Source organism: Pinus tabuliformis, chromosome 7 (assembly GCF_031772625.1).
Source record: "Pinus tabuliformis cultivar Carrire ecotype Pingquan chromosome 7, CPIR1, whole genome shotgun sequence".
Taxonomy (NCBI): domain Eukaryota; kingdom Viridiplantae; phylum Streptophyta; class Pinopsida; order Pinales; family Pinaceae; genus Pinus; species Pinus tabuliformis.
This window is the reverse complement of record NC_142293.1, coordinates 9,083,642-9,106,721: the sequence shown is the minus strand read 5'-3', so window position 1 is coordinate 9,106,721 and position 23,080 is coordinate 9,083,642.

Genomic DNA, 23,080 nt, shown 5'->3' with positions numbered 1-23,080 from the left:
TCTAAAATACGTATCGCCCTTGTTGCTAGAGTGTTTAGCACCCCAAGTTTCTGAGCCGGATGGTGGTGAGAGTTAGCATGTAGGTAATGTTCAGTGTGAGTTTTTTTACGATAGACTTGGTGAGATATAGTGCCATCCTGGTTTCGTTTGATGAGGATATCCAGAAAGGGAAGACAACCATTTTCTTCCACTTCCATTGTAAACTTGATGGAATCTGATTGGCTGTTGAGGTGTTCTAGGAAGTTGTTCAATTTTTCTTTTCCATGAGGCCATATGACATACGTGTCATCAACAAATCTTTTCCACAATTTAGTTTTCAAGGGAGAAGACTCAATGGCCTTAGTCTCAAAATGTTCCATGAACAAATTAGCAATGATGGGAGACAGGGGTGATCCCATGGACACACCACAAGTTTGTTCATATATCTCATCCTTGAAGCTAAAAAAGGTTATTCATCGCGAAGCCTTTAGGTTGCTTCATGTAGATTTCCTCTTCTAGATCCCTGTGAAGAAATGTTGTCTTCACATCCATCTATTCTGTCTCAAAATCAAAAGCAGTAGCAACAGATAAAAGTAATCTAATAGAAGTTACCTTGGCAACAAGAGAAAAAATATCACCAAAATCAATCCCCAGCACCTGGGAATAACCTTTTGCTACCAACCGAGCTTTGTATTTCTCTAGTTTTCCTTCTGCATTTGTCTTCTTTTTGAACACCCATTTGCTGCCAATGGGTTTCCTTCCAGCCGGCAACTCCATGAGATCCCAAACCTCATTTTTGTGTAAAGATTTCATTTCATCAACCATGGCCTCTTTCCAGAGTTTTCAATCCTCTGAATCTATTGCTTCCTTCACAGTTCTGTGATCATCATCAGTAATAGATAAAGCAAAATTTGAACAGAAAGCAGATGGACTATACCTTTCTGGCTACCTTCTTTCTCAAACTGATCTTCTCACAGCCAGAGTTTGTGGCTCTTCATCTTCTGATTCCTCCTTTGCTGTAGAGTTTCATTCTTCCTCCTTTAGTTCAAACTCTATCTTCTCAGGTTCCTTTGGTTGGACTTAATGTTTAATAACATCTTTCACCTCTCTGAACACCACATCTCAGGTGTACACAACCTTCCTTGTTACTGGGTTCCAAAGCATATAACCCTTTAAACCATCCTTATACTCAATAAAGATGCACTTTTCATATTTACTATCCAACTTGGTTTGTTTCTCCTTTGGAACATGTACATATGCATCACATCCAAATACCCTCAGATGTGAAATAGTGGGTTTCTTACTAGTCCATACCTCTTGTGGAGTCTTATCCTCTAACGCTAATGAAGGTGACTTGTTGACCACGTAACATGCAGTATCCACCACCTCTACCCATAATTCTTGTCCTAACCCGACACCACTGAGCATGCTTCTTGCCATTTCCATCAATGTCTTATTCATTCTTTCTGCAACTCCATTTTGCTGAGGTGTATATGGAGTAGTCTTCTGTCATGCTATACCATACTTCTTACAAAATTCTTCAAATTCCTTGTTGCAAAACTCTCCACCATTATCTGTCCTCAGCACCTTTATCTTCTTCTCTCTCTGGTTTTCCACCAGAGCCTTGAATTCTTTAAACCTGTCAAAGACTTCAGATTTCTTCTTAAGGAAATATATCCATGTATTCCTTGAGAATTCATCTATAAATGATACATAGTACACGGACTTACCCAGTGATGGAACCTTCATAGGTCTAAACACATCACTATGCACAAGCTCTAATATCTGTTTCGCCCTCTTAACACCAGAGGGGAAACTCACCCGATTTTGCGTCCCATATACACAAGTTTCACAGAAATCAAAATCTAGAGAGCTATTTCTCATACCTTCTACCATACCTTTACCATGAAGTATTCGAAGGCCTTTTATGCCACATCATGGTCTTCTCTCTAGAGACCACTAGATTTTCTGCTCCACTTTCAAGAACCATAGAACTGTTGCACCCATCAACAACAGTGCTACCTTGTGTTTCCGGGAAAACTAGTGTCTTTTGGATCTACTAGTCCCACTAGGATTGGTAGCTATCCTAGAAACAAACACTCAAAGCAATTTGTGATTTCCTTTATGTATGATAGATAAGAGAGGAGCAAAGGGACCAACTTGGATCTTCCACTTGACTCTTTGCTTGATCTCTCTCTCTCTTGATGGAGCTTGCACCTCTTCTCCCACTTATCCCGCTCAATGAATTACTGTGGAGGCAAAGTGACAAAACACCATCAAAGCATCTCGATCTATTATATCATAAACAATGCAGAATCAAAAATACATTGGTCATACAATGGCATTCACAAATACATGATTGTATGGAGGAAAACTCAAAGAACTTTATTAATAGTAGAAGGGAGAATTACAACCCAGCTGTCTAATCTAGCATCATCCTCCCAGCATCAAAGCTCTCTTCACCTCATGAAAAGCAAGATCACCCAAAAATACAATGCCTTTTCTCAAAGACAAACTATCAACACTTCCTTGCAAATTACCAAATTATAGCCTCCGGATCTCTCAGATGAGGGATCCATTTATAGATGTCTGCAAGGGTGTGAGTCATCTCTGGGTTTTTGATTAGTGTCATTCCACTTGTTGTTCTTGGTTCCACTTGGAGATTTCTTGGATCTCTTACTCATCCCTCGACGAATTCAGAGAGGCAAGTGTCATAGGAGAAGTTTCTGGAAGATTCCATGAGCATCCACTTAGCAAACTGTCTCTGACATTTGTCCATTCTCGCTCATCACACCCCATAGAAGGCCTCTTCAGTATGCATCACACCTGGCTAGTGTTGGAGTCAGTATGCATTGCCCCTTGATAGTGGAGCAGTCAGTATGGTCCAGTTTTGGTCAGTTCTGTGTGGTTTTTTAGGTGGAACTTTTGGAGAATGATGTAATCAGTTGACCATGATCCTTTAGGGTATGAAACAAAAATTTTAGGGGTAAAGAGCCCTTGATTTATCAACATATAAGATTGGGGTTGTAGTGCCCAAATATGTCTATAACAACTTGCAGCTTGTACAGAGTTCCAGTCCAAACTCCCTGCATCAATACTAGTTCTCCCTGAACCATCTTGCATGTATCCTTCTCAAACAATATTTTTACACCTACATCATCCAACTTGCTTACAAAAATCAGATTTTTGGCCAATGCAGGAATATGTAGAACACGCGGAAGTTTTCTAACCCTTCCACCTTGCAACTTCAACTTTACTTTTCCGCGACCAACGATTCTAGCCTTCCTATCATCCCCTGAGAAGACATCACCACCATCGTATTTCTCATACTTGCATAACCACTCTCTATGGGAAGTGAAGTGAAAGGATGCACCTAAGTCAATCAACCATGCCTCATGATCTACATGTGTACTTGAAGAAGCCAAGTACACATCCCCACCTTCATTTGAGGTGGTTTTCACCTCTACAGAAGGAGCATCATCAAATCCCTTTCCTTTATCAAGAGCTTTAGATTTACAGTCCATTTTGAAGTGCCCTTCGTTTCCACATTTCCAACACACCACCTTTACAGGTTTTCTTGGAGATTTAGATCTCCCTCTAGATTTAGATCTCCCACTCGATGACTTATTTTTGTTTTTGTTCTGGGACCATCCTCGTATAGACAAGGCATCACCATTCCGGCTCTCCATATTTTTCCGTCTCATCTCCTCCGTCAGCAAGGATGCGACTATTTCATCAAACTGCAAGGTAGTTGCATTGATACCTATTGCAATAACTAGACTATCCCATGAATCTGGTAGAAAACACAACAAACTGATGCACTTATCTTCATCTGAAATTTTAATATCAACAGATGCTAACTGACTTACCATAGTATTAAATGTGTTCAGATGCTCTGTCACCGAGTCTCTATCTTTCATCCCTAGGTTATACAGTGTTTTCCATAGGAACAGTTTATTCACTAGAGACTTAGATTGGTACAAATTCCCTAACTTGTCCCACAAAGCCTTCGCCATAGCTTTCCCTGATACATTCAACAATACTGAATCTGAGACACACAATCATATTGTGCTCTTTGCCTTCCGATCCAACTTCTTCCATTCTTCATCAGATACTCTCGTTGGATTAGTACCCGGATCTACCGCGATCCACTGATCTTTATCCACCAATAGATCCTTCATCTTGAGTTTCCACAACTCAAAACTTTGACCATTAAATTTCTCAATCTCTATCTTTCCACTGCTCGCCTTCTTCTTTCACGACCAAAATCGATCTCGCAGATCTCCCATTGACCAAGGTCTACCACAGGCCCGATCAAAACCCCTCAGCAACAAAGGCGTCCCCTTGAAGCCAAAACAACTCTGATACCAAATGTAGGTTTTAACCCCATACAGAAATTACCTGCATACGAATTCTAAAACACGGAAAATAAACAATGCAAGAGCATAACACATAAAACACATATGCACAAAGATTTTCCCCTGGATCCCAAAACCAGAACTACCAGCTTGATTTTTCATTATTATGTTCCTTTCAATGTTATAATACATATTTATACACGCAAAATCATCCAATACCATGGACCGAAAACCATCGCGTCTAATACCATGGAACAAAAACCATCGCGTCAAAAAACGTGCAAAAATCATGCACAAAACTATAGGTGGGTTCACCCAACCTAACATAGGGTCCAAAACCAAAATTTTTTGGGGCACTACCCCAGACCCCATAAAGTGGGGTTGCAGGTACATCTTAAACCCCATGTGACCCCCCCCGCTACACAATTGGCGCAACAAAGGGGGGCTCCACCCCCCCTCTAACCCCCCAGTTAACTACGTGGGCTAGTCATGGAAAGAATATAACACAACCCAACATTTGCGTGGTACATAGATCAGTGACTGAAGTGCTTCTTGAGTCAAGATAATCCTTATATTTTAGATGAACAACATAGGTATTGGTATATAGCTTCGCTATTACCTCACTTAAGGTTTTCGTTACCGCAACAAAAGATTGGGTCTCAGGCCAAAGCATTGGGAATCGCGATGAAGCTAGAAGCTTCCTTGATCCTAGATATGAATATAGGAGTTCATCAGATCTAGTCAGAACTAGCAAGTGCACATATGGAATTGCAGGATCTGAAGAAGGGAAAGGAAGTTAAGTTAGAGACAAATTCTGATATTTGGTGCACGAAGTGCAAGGTTGAAGGTCATCATAAGGATCAGTGTCTTGTATTCCGGGATTATATAGTTGCAGAAGGCCCTAACTGCTAAATACAGAATCTTCAGCTGGATAAAGAAGTAGTACAAGTCCCTGGTGTAGCACCTGCTAAGTATTAGGACATCATTTGATAGATAATTTTTCCCTACTACATAAATTTATATAGTCTCCAAAGCAACTTTTTTGTAACTTTTGTAAATCGGTTGGTCATGATGAAAGGAATTTTCAAAGCTATGAACTAATGATGGACATGACTCCACTGTATAGAATGTAGGCTGAAAATTGTGCGTAGAATGATCAAGGCTCATGTACAGCTTGCGGAGGATTCTAAGGACAGGGAAGAGGACGAGGAGGAGGAACTGGAGGATGTCGGGGCCAGATTATTTGTTACAACTGCAGAGAACCAAGACACTTTGTGCATGATTGCCAGAATTCAACGCACCCTTCTTGCCAATATTGTCGTCAATTTGATTAAGTTTATAGAAGATTTCCTGGTCTTAATAATGAAGATGCAAGAGATAAAGAATCAACAACCGACGCGGAAGATTCATATGATGAGATTCGAGCCGCGCGAAGACGATCCCAGTATCAATATAGTCATGTGGAGTAGTGTAGCCACTAGTGAAGACAAGGTCGAAGGAAAACAAACATAATCATATTCATGGTTTCAAAAAGCTGATGAGAAGAACGATGGGTTTGATTTACATAGAGAAGAAGAGATGTTCATGGAGGCAAGAAAGAGTTTTATGGATCCAGGTGCTTCTACGTCTCAAAACCAGATGTCGATAGTCTCACAAAAGGAGAAACTTGAAGAAGCTACTGCAACATAGGATTCATGTTCCACAGTGTTAAAATCATTTTTGAAAACCTACATGAAGTTATTACGGGATTGAAAAGTAGTGGAAGGACTACAAGATATAATAGATAATTGTGCCAACAAGGATAAGTCGTTAACATAACTGGTAGGGAGATACGGTTAACTACGTAGATTGGTGATTTCGAAATGCATCAGGTAATCCTAGACTTGGACTTTGATGCTAACTTGCTTTCGAAGAAAACTTGGGAACGTGTGGGAAAGCCTAAGTTACAATGGTCGCCAATTCAACTGCGCATGGTGAATCACCAAAAGATAATTCCAATGGAACTCTTGCATGGAGTAAATGTAGATATTGAAGGCGCAAGAGCAATGGCCAATTTTGAAGTTATTGAGATCGTCGATGATAGTATCCATACCTAGCATTACTGAGGATTGATTGGGCCTTAGACATGAACATAATCATTAAATTAAAAGTGAAGCATGGTATTTGAAAAGAATAAGCTTCGAGTAATTGTTCCGTTGGATCTAGCTGAAAGTGTGTGATACACAGAACCAAACTGTGACTATTATGAAGATGACGACATTGAGAAAATATATAAGTTAACTACATGAAATGAAGATTGGATCAATCCCACTACGGATGGAAGGATTAGCTGGGAGAAGGACAATTCTTGCCAACTAGACTCAGATGAAGAATTAGAAAACTGGTAGAATCGGTTGCATGAGGCCTCTACGCTGCAATGTAATCGGTTTACAAAATTGCTACATTGTGTATCTATTGAGGTACGTAAGTTATCCTATTATGATGGCTTGGATGATGTTAATATATTTCTTAACCATTTTGAAAGGGTTGTACTAGAGGAGCACTGGTTCCAAGCCTTAGATCTAGCATTGAGAGCTATGCCTACAATATGGTGGGTGTTACACTAAAATATCGTCACCATGACTATTTGTAGTCAGTATGGGTCTATCAACACTTATACTGTCCTCCTAAGCAAGTCTAAGACCTCAACTCTTCAAATCAAGCTTTGGAAGTGGGAGAAAGACATTAAAAATCAATGTAACTCTGGTTCCGCACTTTCTCTCATTGTCACTTGCGGTCCCGCACCTTCTGTGTACAAAAGCTGCGTACCTACTCGCTCTGTCCCTAACGGTGTAGGTGCGGACCCCTGTGAAAGTCAAAAGGCGCAAGTTTTATCTTAAAAAACTCACTTTGGATTAATTCTAGAGTTTTCTAGAAGGAATTTTGATGTGGATTGTTTGCTCTGAGGTGGTTCATGCATCCCAAAAGAAAAGGAGCTAATCCCTTGACTAAAGGAGCTATCCCTTTGAAGGAGGGCTTTATCCCTTTGAAGGAGGACCTAGTAACTTCCCTCCATTGCACTATAAATACAGGCATTGGGGTGAGGACTAGAGAGGTTGGAAGCTGGACATTTTGAGGGTAAATGCTGGTGAAATTAAGACTCTTTGGTTGAGCTTGAGAGGAGAGATCACATACCTCTTGGTTCCATTGGAGAGAGTGAAACTTGTCAAAGTCGAGGAGACATCTTGTTGGACCCTGGGAGGAGCTTGTACATCGTCAAGGCAAAGGTTGTAAAGTTCTTCTTCTTTTGAATTAATACAATCAAACTCATTTTTCTCAACAAGTATATTATGTTATTTGTTTCATGGACTCCTTGACTTTCATGTTAAATGTGTTTTATGCAATTGGTTTTTCAGGTGCTATTTAATTTTTTTGCCTTGTTTGTGTTTGCAGATTCGCGAAGAGGAGCTCATTTGGATCAAAAGAGCGAGGGCATCCACAAGCTTGCGTTGGACCAAAGGTAGGCCCTAAAAACACTTGTTTGCTATTGTTTATTGAAGCATATTTAGAGAAAGATAGTGTCTGGTTGGTTTGCTTGTCGTTAGGTCTTCTTTAGATTCTAGGAATGATCCAGGTGGATATTGGTGGCCACCTGCCAAGTCCACCTGGACCCCCACCATTGTTCTTCTCATCAATTTCAGTTTCCTTAATTGTAGCACAACTTACTATTTTTAGCAGTTTTTCGGGTCCTGAACTTCCGGAGCCGTTTTGAGGCCCTAAACGACGTTTTTTGGGGAATCCATGGACCCATGTTGCCCATTCCAACAATGATAGTGCTCGGATAGATCTTTCTAACGAGCTATTGTATGCGTCAAACAGAGATCGTATGCCAAAGTTACGACCCCGGGAAGTTGATGTACCAACTTACCCCAAACAGGGCCCATAGTTTGGTGTTTCATCTTCTAGGGTTAGGTTTTGGAATGTTAAGGGTTTTTCCACTGTTTCTCAACAATAAATAGGCCTTCGAGCCTCATTGTAAGACAGTTCATAGGCATGTAGCCATCACATCTCTTCTCAGAGATAAGCTACCATCGCCTTAGCTGATTTATTTCCATTTCTGGTTGTAAGCATATTTCAGTATTTTCCATTAATGAAATGAAGTATTATTTCCGCTGCATCTTTGTGTATATGGTTATCTCTGTAATTTGTTGCGTTCCTGTTTAAATCCGGATCAGTGGTATCAGAGCGGTCTGCTCTTTCTCTGTCTTTCTTTGCATGTCCCCAACAAGGTCGGGATATAAGGAGTTAGGGCTTGAACTGGTTGAACCTTTGCAAGACCAGCCTCGCAAATCCCGACGGCCTCCCATGGCGGATGAGAAGAAAGACGAGGGGGCAGGAGATCCCATCAAAATCCTGCTCGAAGAAGCCCTCGAGCGACAACGGAACACGATGATGGACAACTTTGCCCAGATCCTTCAGCGGCTACCCAGAAGCAACGCATCGGCTTCCAGCAGCTACTCTGGAAACGCCACACCCTTTAAGGTACAAGTTAATTTTGAAATCCCCATATTTGAGGATCAGATAGACGCAGATGCCGTAGATAAATGGTTAAATCTGCTAGAGGGTTATTTTTCTGTTCATGAATTTTCGAGTCGGGAAAAGATTGTTTTTGCTCTTCTCAAAGCAGCCCCCCACGTCAAGGACTGGTGGGAAACCTATTGCGAGCAGAAGGATGAAAGTACTGGCTCACTATTTTCAGCCGCACCCACCTGGGATTCGTTCCGGGATGCCATCAAGGAGCAGTACTACCCTGTTGGAAGCTATGAGGATGAATACATAAAGTGGACCACGCTGCGGCAGGGAAGGGACCAAGACGTGCCGGAGTTCACCAATCTTTTCCATACCCTTCGCACAAAGTTGGGTATCAAGGATTCGGAGCAAAATTTGATACTCAAATACCGTGGCTGCCTGCACAAGTACATCCAGGAAGAAATACAATTCCTAAACATCTCCTCGCTCGGCGCAGCATACTGATATGCCGTCAAGGTCGAGCAGAAGTTTAAACAAAAGAAGCGAGACTTTGGATCTGCGAATCCAAAGCAGGGGAAAGGTGCCCCTAAACCACAGAACAAAGGACAAAGCCAAGGCGGGATAGCCCATGACAACCAGCCGAAGCTGCAAGCAAAGAACAACACCGCGAAGCCGAGAAAGGACACTGGAAAATGGTGCGAGTTCCATAAGAGCTCCACTCACAACACAAGTGAGTGTCGGGCCAAGCAGTCACTGGTGGCTGAGCTAAAGGTTTCAGATTCAGATGCATGTTCCGACTCTGAGTCAGAACCCGATAAGGGGAATGAAAAAGGGAAGCAGATCATTGATGTGGATCCCAGCGCCACTGTTGCTACCACAAAGATCCAGAAAAATGAACCCGAAGATCCAGAGGAGGAGGAGCGCCTCTTCCACTCCCAGATGTGGGTAAAGGGCTCCCCGATACAGTTCATTGTTGATAGCGGGAGTCAAAAGAACCTCATTTCGGTAGAGGTCGTGAAGCGGTTGGGCTTACCGACCACAGCACATCCACAACCATACACCATTGGGTGGCTTTACCAAGGACGAGATATTCGCGTGAGCCAACAGTGTCGCCTTCCATACAACATCAAGCCCTTCACGGATGAGGTATTGTGTGACATTGCTCCCCTTGAAGTTTGTGATGTATTACTAGGACAACCATACTTGTGGAAGCGACATGCTGTGTATGAATCAAGGCCCCGTGCTGTTATTATTACATTGGGAAATAAGTTGTACAGGATACGAGAGGTAGCACCACCTACCGCCATCTCTTTGATTACTGCAAAACAATGTAGTAAGATCATTTCCAAAACCAGGAAATTTGTCTTCCTGATGATACGCCCTCAAGGAAAGAAGAAGACAGTGGTTGCGGCCTCTAGACGGGGTCCCTCTTCACGACAACTACAGATGGACAAGGTTGTGGAGGAGTACGAGGACATCTTCACCTCCCCGGCAGGGGTTCCTCTGCACTGTCAAGTCAAGCACTCCATCGATCTGACCCCAGGTGCACCGCTACCCAATGGACCAATTTATCGGTGCTCCGTTCTGGAGAACGATGAAATCAAGAGGCAGATTCAGGAGCTCCTGCAAAAAGGTCACATCCGTCCAAGTTCATCGCCCTGTGGGAGCCCGATCGTGTTGGTACAGAAGAAGGATGGGACGTGGAGACTCTGTATTGACTATCGGGCGCTGAACAAGATCACTGTCCGTAACAAGTACCCGATCCCACGGATTGATGACCTCCTAGACCAACTAAAGGGGGTGAAATATTTTAGCAAGATCGATCTGAAGTCAGGATATCACCAGGTACCAATCGAACCCTCTGATGTGTGGGAGACTGCCTTCAAATCCAAGGAGGGCCTCTTCGAATGGTTGGTTATGCCTTTCGGATTGACGAATGCTCCTGCAACCTTCATGAGGCTAATGGATGACATCTTGCGGCCATTCACCAACTCCTTTGTAGTAGTATACTTGGATGACATTCTGATCTTCAGCCAGAGTTGGGAAGAGCACCTCCACCACATCCGACAGGTTCTCCAAACACTGCGGCAACACAAGCTATGTGCCAATTTGGAGAAATGCACTTTTGGCATGACCTAGGTTCAGTATCTGGGATACATCATTGATGAACAGGGGGTGCATGTCGATCCAGCCAAGATCCAAGTCATTCGGGATTGGCCCTCTCCAACCACTCTAACAGAGCTCCGCAGCTTTCTAGGCCTTGCCAACTTTTACTGCAGATTTGTGTTGGGGTTTTCTCATATTTCTTGGCCCTTGAGTCAAGTCACCAAGGGTGGGGTGAAAGCAAAATTATTTTGGTCTGAATCTCAACAGAAGGCATTCATGGAGTTGAAGGATCGCCTCTGCATGGCACCAGTACTCGTGTTACCAGATTTACAACAACCATTTGAGGTCGAGACAGATGCCTCTGACTATGCTATTGGGGCAGTCCTTACTCAGCATGGACATCCAGTGGCATATCACAGTGAAACACTTTCAGACACAGTCCGGAAGTATCCCACTTATGATAAAGAGATGTATTCCATTGTACAGGCCTGCCGACAATGGAAGCATTACATTTTGGGGAAGGAAACGATCATCCACACAGACCACTGACCCCTGCAGTTCATACAGACCCAAGGGAAATTGCAGAATGATCGCCATCAGAAGTGGTCTACATACCTGCAACAATTCCACTTGAATATCAAGTATAAGAAGGGTAGCACCAATAATGTTGCAGATTGCCTCAGTCGACCACCGATCATGGTGTTAACCACCGTGCTCAACTCTTGTGGGCACGAGACTTCTGATTGGCCACTTCTCTACAAAAGCGACCCAGAATTCGGCCACACATACCAGACACTCTTGGAGGGTCGGCATGTTCCAGATTTTCACCTCCAGGATGCCCTATTATGCCACCTCGGTCACCTTTGTGTTCCTTCAAGCGAGCGTGCCAAGATGATTTGGGAAGCCCATTACAGTCGGGCTGCGGGGCATTTCGGGGTCGAGAAAACAGTGGCAGTTCTGCAAAATTATTTCTATTGGCCGAATCTTCGACAGGATGTTGGGAAGTACATCAGATCATGTACTGCCTGTGCCATTGCCAAATCGACCATTAAGAAGCACAGCCTCTATACCCCGTTGCCTACCCCTAGTCGACCTTGGGAATCCATCTCCATGGATTACATGTCAGGCCTTCCTTCCACGAAGCATGGAAATGACTGTGTTTTTGTGGTCGTTGACAGGTTCTCGAAGATGGCCATTATGGTGGCCTGCAAGAAGAATATGACAGCAGAAGCCACTGCTAAACTCTTCTTTGAACGAGTGTGGGTGCACTTTGGGATCCCACAGTCTATCATCTCAGATCGGGACAGTCGGTTTCTCAGCACATTTTGGTCCAGTCTCTGGTCAATGCTGGACACCAAACTCACGAAGTCCACAACCTTCCATCCTCAAACTGATGGCCAGATAGAGGTTGTCAATAGGATGATTGTGCACATTCTGCGCATGTATAACTCAAAGCATCCACGCACATGGGACGAGAGCCTCCCCTATGTTCAGCACAACTACAACCGAGCTCTTCACAGCTCCACTGGCCATAGCCCTTTTCAGGTGGGTTTGGGATTCCAGCCACTATGCCCCATTGATGTGGCCATGCCACTTGCAGCTACTCACATAAATTCAGCTCATATCCAGTCCGAAACAGATAAGGCCACCAGCTTCATTGAGTGCATCCAACACATTCGCCAGCAGGTCCATGACATTCTTGAGAAATCAAATGCCAAGTACAAGCAGCAACATGATCAACATCGGGTGCCACACAAGTTTCAGGTGGGCGACAAAGTCTGGTTGCATTTGCAAAAGGAACGCCTTACTGGAGCCTATCGGAAATTGAGACCACTCCGATATGGTCCTTACACCATTACTAAGGCTATGGGAGACAATGCATTTGAGCTCAGCATTCCCCCATTCCTTGGCTTGCACCCAGTGTTCAATGTGGACCGCCTTCGGCCATACTTTCCACCATTGCTAGACACATCCGACATTGCAGAACAACTCAAACCCACAGAATTAAATCCAGATTGCATGGAACAAGCTGCAACTGATCGGATCATGGACACACAGATCAAGAACACTCGCCAGTAGAATATCCAACTGTATCGAGTTGTCAAAGCAGGCCAACTCCTTCAGCAGGGCAAGTGGCTCACCAGGGAACAAGTTTAGCAAAAGTTTCCTCATCTCATGGAGGAGCTCAACGCAATGGAGACCATTGCTTCCTAAGGGGGGAGGAATGATCCAGGTGGATATTGGTGGCCACCTGCCAAGTCCACCTGGACCCCCACCATTGTTCTTCTCATCAATTTCAGTTTCCTTAATTGTAGCACAACTTACTATTTTTAGCAGTTTTTCGGGTCCTGAACTTCCGGAGCCGTTTTGAGGCCCTAAACGACGTTTTTTGGGGAATCCGTGGGCAACATGGGTCCATGGAATGGACTGATGTTGCCCGTTCCAACAATGATAGTGCTTGGATAGATATTTCTAACGAGCTATTGTATGCGTCAAACGGAGATCGTATGCCAAATTTACGACCCCGGGAAGTTGATGTACCAACTTACCCCAAACGGGGCCCATAGTTTGGCGTTTCATCTTCTAGGGTTAGGTTTTGGAATGTTAAGGGTTTTTCCACTGTTTCTCAACAATAAATAGGCCTTCGAGCCTCATTGTAAGACAGTTCAAAGGCATGTAGCCATCACATCTCTTCTCAGAGATAAGCTACCATCGCCCTAGCTGATTTATTTCCATTTCTGGTTGTAAGCATATTTCAGTATTTTCCATTAATGAAATGAAGTATTATTTCCGCTGCATCTTTGTGTATATGGTTATCTCTGTGATTTGTTGCATTCCTGTTTAAATCCGGATCAGTGGTATCAGAGTGGTCTGCTCTTTCTCTGTTTTTCTTTGCATGTCCCCAACAAGGTCGGGATATAAGGAGTTGCTTGAACTGGTTGAACCTTTGCAAGACCAGCCTCGCAAATCCCGACGGCCTCCCATGGCGGATGAGAAGAAAGACGAGGGGGCAGGAGATCCCATCAAAATCCTGCTCGAAGAAGCCCTCGAGTGACAACGGAACGCGATGATGGACAGCTTTGCCCAGATCCTTCAGCGGCTACCCAGAAGCAATGCATCGGCTTCCAGCAGCTACTCTGGAAACGCCACACCCTTTAAGGTACAAGTTAATTTTGAAATCCCCATATTTGAGGGTCAGATAGACGCAGATGTGTAGATAAATGGTTAAATCTGCTAGAGGGTTATTTTTCGGTTCATGAATTTTTGAGTCGGGAAAAGATTATTTTGCTCTTCTCAATGCAGCCCCCCACGTCAAGGACTGGTGGGAAACCTATTGCGAGCAGGAGGATGAAAGTACTGGCTCACTATTTTCAGCCGCACCCACCTGGGATTCGTTTCGGGATGCCATCAAGGAGCAGTACTACCCTGTTGGAAGCTATGAGGATGAATACATAAAGTGGACCACGCTGCGGCAGGGAAGGGACCAAGACGTGCCGGAGTTCACCAATCTTTTCCATACCCTTGTTGAGGAATTCGCTTTGAGTTTTCTCATTTCAAAATTTCGAAAAGCTTGTAGTTGAAAGTTTGGAATTTTGATTAAAAAAAAAAAAAACAAAAGATTGGTTGTTTTTTGACTAATTGTGATTCTGCATAAATTAGTCCTTAGCTCGCGTTTAGCTAAGTAAAACATCATCAAAAAGAATTTTAGTAGGCTTTAAATTCAAGTAGCTTTTTACAGTTTGTAGCTCTCAAAGTTAGTCATTTTCATTAGTTTTGAGTGTTTTATTTACAAAATATAAAAAACAAAATCTCTTTTGGAAAAGTTTGTCTTTTGTAGTGATTGAGCGCTTTGAAAAGAAAAGGGAAAATTGTGTGAAATAGCTAGTTGTCTCGTTTTGAGTGCTTTGGAAAGGAAAAGCTCTTCTTTTAATTTGTTTAATTGAGAAAGATTTGTGTTTACAAAGTATTTGCATTCTCAAACTCTTTCTTAGTTTAGAAGTTCATCGAAGAGAAAAGATTGTTTAAATCATCTTAGGTGCATCTTTTTAGTGATTTCGAGTCGAGTCTTTACACCACGAGTTTCATCTCCGCCACCTCTTGACTTAAACAACAACCACTAAAATTAACGCTTAAAGTAAAATTCACCTAGTAACATTTTGTTTCTAGGGCTCTGATACACCAACTTAGCTTAGGCTAGTGTCTTGGAGTAGGAGAGTAATTAACTCTCCAAGACAGTAAAAACAAACAAGTAGCTGTATCTTGTGGTAGGAATAAATCCAATTGTTGCATTTATGCTCTGGGAAAGCTCCTCTTAAAGGAGAAGTACGAGATCGTGTCTGAACCAGTGTGGGAATCAATCCTTCCTCATTGGGAACGACGCCAGATATTCACGTATTAAAAACAGTAAACCTCAAATTAACCATTGTCGAGGAGCCTGGGGTCACTTGTTGGTAAACCTTGGATTATGTCAAGGAGCCTTCAAGGGGATTGAGCTTGCTACTCTGCCCTTGCGTGCATATCAGATCGTAGACTGTTCCCCCAGGTGTATTTGTCTCAGTTGGTAACCTTAGTGGCCAGATTATTTAGGATTCTTCCTAAGGTGACAGTGGTGGGAAGATCCCACTGTACCTGGAGCAGACGTCGGCTAGACTCACTTGGATTTTCTGGGGGGTTCACTTCACTCGAGATGGTTTAAGTGGAGGAACTTGGTCCTGTCTATTCATTAAGCAGGTTGCCGGGGTAACTGTTCCAACCGCCATTTCTATACTGAATTCTGCGACGTTGGATTTCATCACCAACTAGTGTTTTCGGTCCGGAAAGTTACTGTTTGTGTGTGTTTGATCTCTAGATTCTTTAGGCGTGTGATTCAAATTTGTTTGGTTTTTTATAGGCTTTAGGTGGTTTTCATTGAGACTTTACTTTGTTTGTGTGTGAAGTAGTTAAAAGTTTTTAACTGTGGCTGAATTACCAAGACAGTCCCGTAGACTTCGGGGCCAACCTCCTGAAGAAGTCCCCAGCCATCTTGAAGGCTTGAAAGTCCTCGTAACTCCTAGTGGCAGTAAAGTTGGGTCACCTGAAGAAGGAGAGTCTTCGTTGGTTGTACATATTGATTACCAAACTCTAGTAACAGGTTATAATCCTGAATCTATTTCGGTTTCCGAACTTGCTGGTAGCTTTTCATCTACTAGTGATATAGGTGAAGAACCTGAGATATCTGAACCTGTTACTCCAACATCGGGGTTTGTCTCTCCAACTTCTAGTGGTCCTAATTCACCTAGGGTAGAAAGAGTAATCACCGAAAATCTTCCTTCTGGTTTGATAGCTATTGAAGAACTTTCTTCGGAAGAAGAAGTAGGCATCCCTATCCCTGAAACTAAACCTGTTATTGATCTAAGGGAGTGTGAATCAATTTTTTACAGTCCACCTAGAAGTACTACTTGGTATCTTTCTTTGACTAATTATTTGGAAAACCCAGTGTTAAGTTTTTCACCACCTCGTGCTCCTTATCACTCTAGAGGTTTTTATACTCCCGTAAATATGTCAGGTCAGTCATCCATGTTTACTCAATTGCCTAAATCTTTTTTGTACGACGGTCCTTCTGTTCCCTCTGGGTATCAGTCACTTTCTGGTACTTTTTCGGGAGCATCTTCTCAACCTATTGAACAAGGGTTATTCACTAGAAGCAATGGTGCAAAGCCATTGAACGTAGAAGACATTCTTATGATGTCAGGTTCTATTCCCAATTCTCAACCTCAAGGTGGCCAGTTACCGCCTGGGGGGCAACCTCAATTAATGCCTGGGGGACAACCTCAAGGTACACAATTTGCATTTGGGGGGCAACCTCAAGGACAGTACGTGCCTACGGTACAATACGTTCCTCAAGGTCAACCCCAGACTCCATATGTACCCCAAGGTCAACCCAGTATCAATTTATACCTCAAGGTCAACCCCAGTATCAGTACGTGCCTCAGGGGTATCTACCCCAAGGTCAGTACTCGAACCAAGGTTTCCAACCACCCCAAGGTCAATCTTATGTTCAAGGAATAGGAAATGTACCTTTCAATTATCAATCCTACCCTCAACCCGGTTATGGTCAATATTCTCAACATGTTATGGGTCAGTACCCTGGAATGAATATAGTGTGGGATCCATCGCAAACTCAACAGGTGTTGCAACCAAGTGTACAGTTGTCATCTCAAACTGGACAAACCTTAGTTTCTGGTTCATTCCAGCAACCAGTCCAGTCTAACATTAAAACTTCTGTACCTTCGGTAGTTTCATAGTCTGGGCCTACTGCGCCTCGTACTCCATCTCAAACGACTGCTGCAACTGCCGCAACATATGTTCAATCTACCCTACCTACTTTTGGAGTATCGACAGCTCCGGTTTCTACTGTTCCTGTATCTACTCCTCAGACATCTTTACCACCGTCTGGATCCACGATTCAAACTATGGTTCAGATGCCTGTAGGACAACCTGGTTTAAGTACGGTTGTAACAAGTCAACCTCAATTCACCTATCAACCGTACCAGGGACAGTACCAATTCGGTCCTGCTGTCGAGCAGCTAGTTTATCAGTATCAACTGTATCCTGGGTACACTTATCAACAACCTCAACAACCCCAATACGGTCCGGTTAATCCTGGTTTTCCGGGAGGATACAATATCCCGAATGCGATTCCTATTCCTATTTATCCTGGATATCCTCCTCCTGGGGCTGGTATCATGACCTAGAGTTTTAGGGATCCTAATCAGTAGTTACCATTTATCACAACTTTGGACTTACCTGATTTGTCGCGCCTAATGAACGATCCGATTAATTATCTTCCGTTTTGGCCGCCAATGCCGAATAAGTTGCCCAGTGACATTCCCAAGTTCGAAGGTAAATCTGGAGAGGACCCGTCGAACCATGTGATGACTTACCACCTCTGGTGTGCATCTAACTCCATCACATATGATTCAATCCGTCTTAGACTTTTCCAACGCACTCTAACTAGTCTCGTGGCCAAGTGGTACATTGAGTTACCGCGAGGCACTTTTTATAATTTTAGTCAGTTAGCTACCTTGTTTTTAACTCATTTTTAGTTGCCAGTCAGATATGACAATGGCACGGAACTGTTAACTTCGCTAAAACAATCGACATCCATGTACATTTCAGATCATATTCATGAGTGGAGACGTCGACGATGTTTAGTGAAGGTATTTATTCCGGATCAAATCTTGGCTGAGTGGTTTGTAAAATCTTTGTTGCCAAGGATCACTGAAGATGTTGCTAAAGCCGGATTTGTTACTGAGGAGCAAGTGATTGCTCAAGCACAGTACCTTGACTTGGTCTATACTCAGTCAGGTACGTTACACGAAAAGATCCCCGATCTTCCCAAGTCAAATCAAATCACTGCAGTTCCTTCGGGATCTCATGCCGCTGACGGTATGACTGGTATGGTTAACACTAAAAGTAAGAAGAAGTATTCCAAGAATTCTTCTCCTATCATAACCTTGCCTGATTCCCCGACAAGAGATTCTTCTGCAGAGGTTTCCGCCGATATTCACGTTGTAGAGTCATCTACGGCTAAATCAAAATCCGGTGGGAAGAAGAAAGGAAAGAAGAAGAATAAAACGAACAAAAGTTCAAAAGGGAAATCTGAAAAGGCGGAATCCAATGATGAAAAGTGAAAACCTCGTTATCCATGTCTCATTTGTGACGAAGAACATTTTACAAGAGACTGCCCTCATCGAGCAGAGGTTGCGAAGATCATCAAAGGTTCCCAAACTCCTGCTGTTTTGAAGGATCCATTTCCAAGTCAAGATAGCAAGATGATAGGTTCTTCCTCGAGTGCCAATGAAGAACCCATATTGATGATGTCCCATGTAAGGATTGCGACTCGATCGCAAGATTATGGCAGTAAAAGTCCTATTGATGGTAAAGAAGCAGGATCTTCTCATTCTAATCCATCAACCTCAGTTCCCGGTTCTGATCCACTACAGATCGAGAAACCTAATCCAGACTTAGTAATCAAACCGCCCAAGGGTATACTTCGAAAGTCAGCTTTCAATTCACATGCGAGAGCAGCTCAGAATTATAACATTGTTGAGGATTTAGCTGTTTCACCCTCATCAATGTCGGCTTTGGAAGTGCTACAATCATGCCCAACACAGTGTAAATTACTTTTGTTGGCTATAGGAGCTGTTGATATTCAGGACCCGAACCTAATAATCTTTGATCTAGAAAATAGTACACCACGTTTGCCTCATCAAATGTCTTTCCAGATCCCAGTGATAGTCAAAAATAGGCCTATTCATCGGACTGTAATTGATGAAGGAGCTTCAATGTGTATTATGTCGATACAGTGTTGGAGATCGCTTGGTTCTCCTTCACTAAATCAATCCCCGACAATTATTAAGGCCTTTGATGGCCGTGGGTTTCATCCTTTTGGCATTCTACAGGATTTGCCTATAGTGGTTGAAGGAAAAACCGTTAGTCTAGATGTGGAGGTGGTTGATGCCCCTCTAGACTACAACCTTCTCTTGGGTCGAAGTTGGTCTTACGCTATGACAACGGTCATTTCATCGGTCTTTAGAGTCATAAAGTTTCCACATAATGGAAAGATCGTAACAATAGACCAGCTGGCTTACTTTTCATCCGACCCAGCCTCTTCGGAGAGTATTCAGCATGTCGGTAAAACGACTATCCCATATAAGGATGTTGGAGTAGGATTAGTTAAAGATGTCGGTTTACTGGGAACTTTTCCTTTTCCTCCAATCAATGCATGATCTTCATTTGAAACTATTCAAATGATTACATTAGACACTATTTTTTATGATGATCCTTGGATCGTTCCTTCTGAATCTGAAATAGACTCATTTGGTAATTCCATGCCTTTGAGTCCATATGAAATTTCCTATGAAGCCGTGCAGTCTTTTGCCAACCCGTGTTCAACCGAAAATGACTTAATGAATGTGGTCCATGAGGAATCACTTTTCACATCAACCTCGGATTTAACTATGTTTTCTAAACTTGTTCACTCTGATGAGCAAATTCGTGAAATCCTACGTGCAGATGATTTACCATGGGAAGATCTCCATCACAGATCTTCGTTTTTACCTGAGGATGATCGTTTTGAAAATGATTTCTCATCAGTATTTACGACTGAATATGTAAAGGAACCTTAGAATCCAATGAAACATCCCGATTCGGAGTTAAATTTGGGAAACATCTCTCAAACTATTCCCATTGACATTTCGGTTAACCCCGGAATTGTTGAAAACATTCATATAGGTGCCTCGTGTACAGATGATGAAATTCAATTATATAAGGCCCTATTTCAAGAATTCTGCGACGTGTTTGCCTAGTCCTATGAGGAAATGCCAGGAATTGATCCCACAATTGTTGTTCATGAGATCAAGACTTACCCAGACGCTAAACCCGTCCGGCAACGTTTGCATCAGATTCACCCACAAAACGCTGCTGCAATTAAAGCAGAAGTTGAAAAACTGTTGAAAGCAAGTTTCATTTATCCGATCCCACTAACAGATTGGGTATCGAATATTGTTCCGGTTAACAAAAAACAGGGAACAATAAGAATATGCATCGACTATAGGGACATTAATCGAGCCTGTCCAAAGGACAACTACCCAACTCCCTATATCGATCAAATCATTGATGATTGTGCCGACAGCGAAATATTTTCCTTTATGGACGGTTTTTCCGGATACAATCAAATCAACATTCTACCTGCCGATCAACCAAAAACGGCTTTCATTTGTCCATGGGGGACATTTGCTTATTGCAAAATACATTTTGGGCTTAAGAATGCCGGAGAAACTTTTCAAAGGGCGATTTCTTATGCATTTCATGACATCAAGCACATTGTGCAACCCTATCTCGATGACTTGCTTGCTCATTCACTACATCGAGCTGATCACCTCGTCCATTTACGAACAATATTTATGAGGTGTAGGCATTATCGTATTCGGTTGAACCCACATAAATGTGTCTTCTGTATAGAAACGGGTCGATTGCTGGGATTTGTAGTTTCGAAAGCCGACATTCGCGTTGATCCCTCAAAGGTCAAAGCTATCATCAATTTTCCTCCTCCTTCGAGTCTTCGCCAACTCCAAAGTTTGCAGGGGAAAGCAAACTTTTTACGACGATTCATTCCTAACTACGCCGAGGTTACAAAGGGTTTTACACTGTTGTTGAAACAGAACACTCAATTTTCTTGGGATGAGATAGCTCAGAAATCTTTTGATGCACTCAAACACGCGTTGACCCATGCACCGTTGTTGCATCCTCCCAACTACAACCAGGATTACTTCTTGTATCTCGCCACCTCCCATTCCACCATTGGAATGATCTTAGTTCAGGAAGATGAATTCGGGACAGAACATGTTATATATTACCTTAGTCGAACGTTAAATCCAACTGAGCTAAAATACTCACCTGTGGAGAAATTGGCATTGGCAGCCGTTCAAGCTGTCCAACGTTTTCGTCACTACATTTTACTACGTAAAACTACGGTAATTTCAGATTGCAACCCTATGATCTACATTTTGACCAAACAATTGCTAGGGGGAAAGTACTCTAAATGGATTGTTATCCTGTAGGAGTTTGAGAAATCTAAGTCTAAGAAATCTTTAGTTTTTGCAGAATTAATGTGTGACTTCCCGCGTGCTGACACGGAAACTGTGGCAGAGGAGCCCATTGCGGACGAATCTTTGTTTCTAATCAGCACTTTAGATCCGTGGTATGGGGATATCATCACCTATCTCCAGACCCAATCCTTTCGGCAAGAAATTTCAAGGTCGGACCGTCGGAAAATTCGATTCCAGTCCCAACAATTCAAAATTATTGGAGATACTCTTTATCGCCGTGGGGCGGACTCTATTTTTCGACGGTGATTAACTCACGAAGAGGCTGAGAGGGTTCTAAATGACTGTCACTCTGGAGCATGTGGCGGTCATATGTCTGGGTATGCCACAACCCAAAAGATATTGCGCGCTGGCTATTTCTGGCCGTCCTTGTTTAAAGATTGTATTACGACAGTTCGAAAATGCCACAACTGCCAGATTTTTGATCGTAAGATGCACACTCCACCTGCTCCTCTCCACCCTATAATTGCCGTTGGTCCTTTTGCCAAATGGGGTATCGATTTTATTACATGTAACCCTCACTCGGCCGGGGGGCATGCGTATATCATCCTTGTGGTAGATTATTTTACTAAGTGGGCCGAGGTGATGCCTACATTCGAGGCAGATGGCAAGACAGCTGCAATTTTCGTGTTCAATCATATAATTGCTAGGTTTGGTGTCCCACAAGCGATAATCGCTGATCATGGGCGTCATTTTCGAAACGTTATGATGACCGAAATTACAGGCCAGCTTGGTTTACGTCACGATAGTTCAACTCCTTATTATCCACAAGAAAATGGTCTGGTTGAATCCATCAACAAATTTTTAGTTATCATGATCCGACGAATCATTGGGATTCATCGGTCGAATTGGCAAAACATGCTATTTTCAGCGCTTTGGGCGTACCGAACTCCAGTAAAAACATCAACATGGTTCACTCCTTTCCACCTAGTCTATGGTTTGGAAGCTGTGTTACCCATTGAGTGCGAAATCCCGTCACTGCAAATGGCCATTGAGTTACTTCCAACTACTTCCGAAGAAGAAAAGCATTTGTTATACTTAGCTCAATTAGATGAGAATCGACGTGATGCTGCATTGGCGATCGAGACTCACGCAAAACGTATGAAAGCTCAGTATGATCGGAATGTGACCCCTCGAAATTTTTCGGAAGGAGACCTAGTGTTATTGTATGATCAAGCTAATGATAAATTAGGCTCTGGGAAATTCGCTCCTATGTGGCATAGTCCTTATATTGTTAAGTGAAAGCTAGCAAAAGGGGCCTATGAATTGGACTTTGATGGGAACTCTTTGTGTAAACCCAGAAATGGCCTTTACTTGAAGAGGTACTATGCTTGAAAGAATGAGGTATGGAGATTTTTAGTTAGGATAGTTTTTATTTCTAGCTGGTGTGTTTTAGTTTAAAAACAAAAGTGTGCTTAGCTTAGAGAGTGTTTTTCCGTCATTTTTCCTGCTTATCTTGGTTTTACTCTTGATATTGCA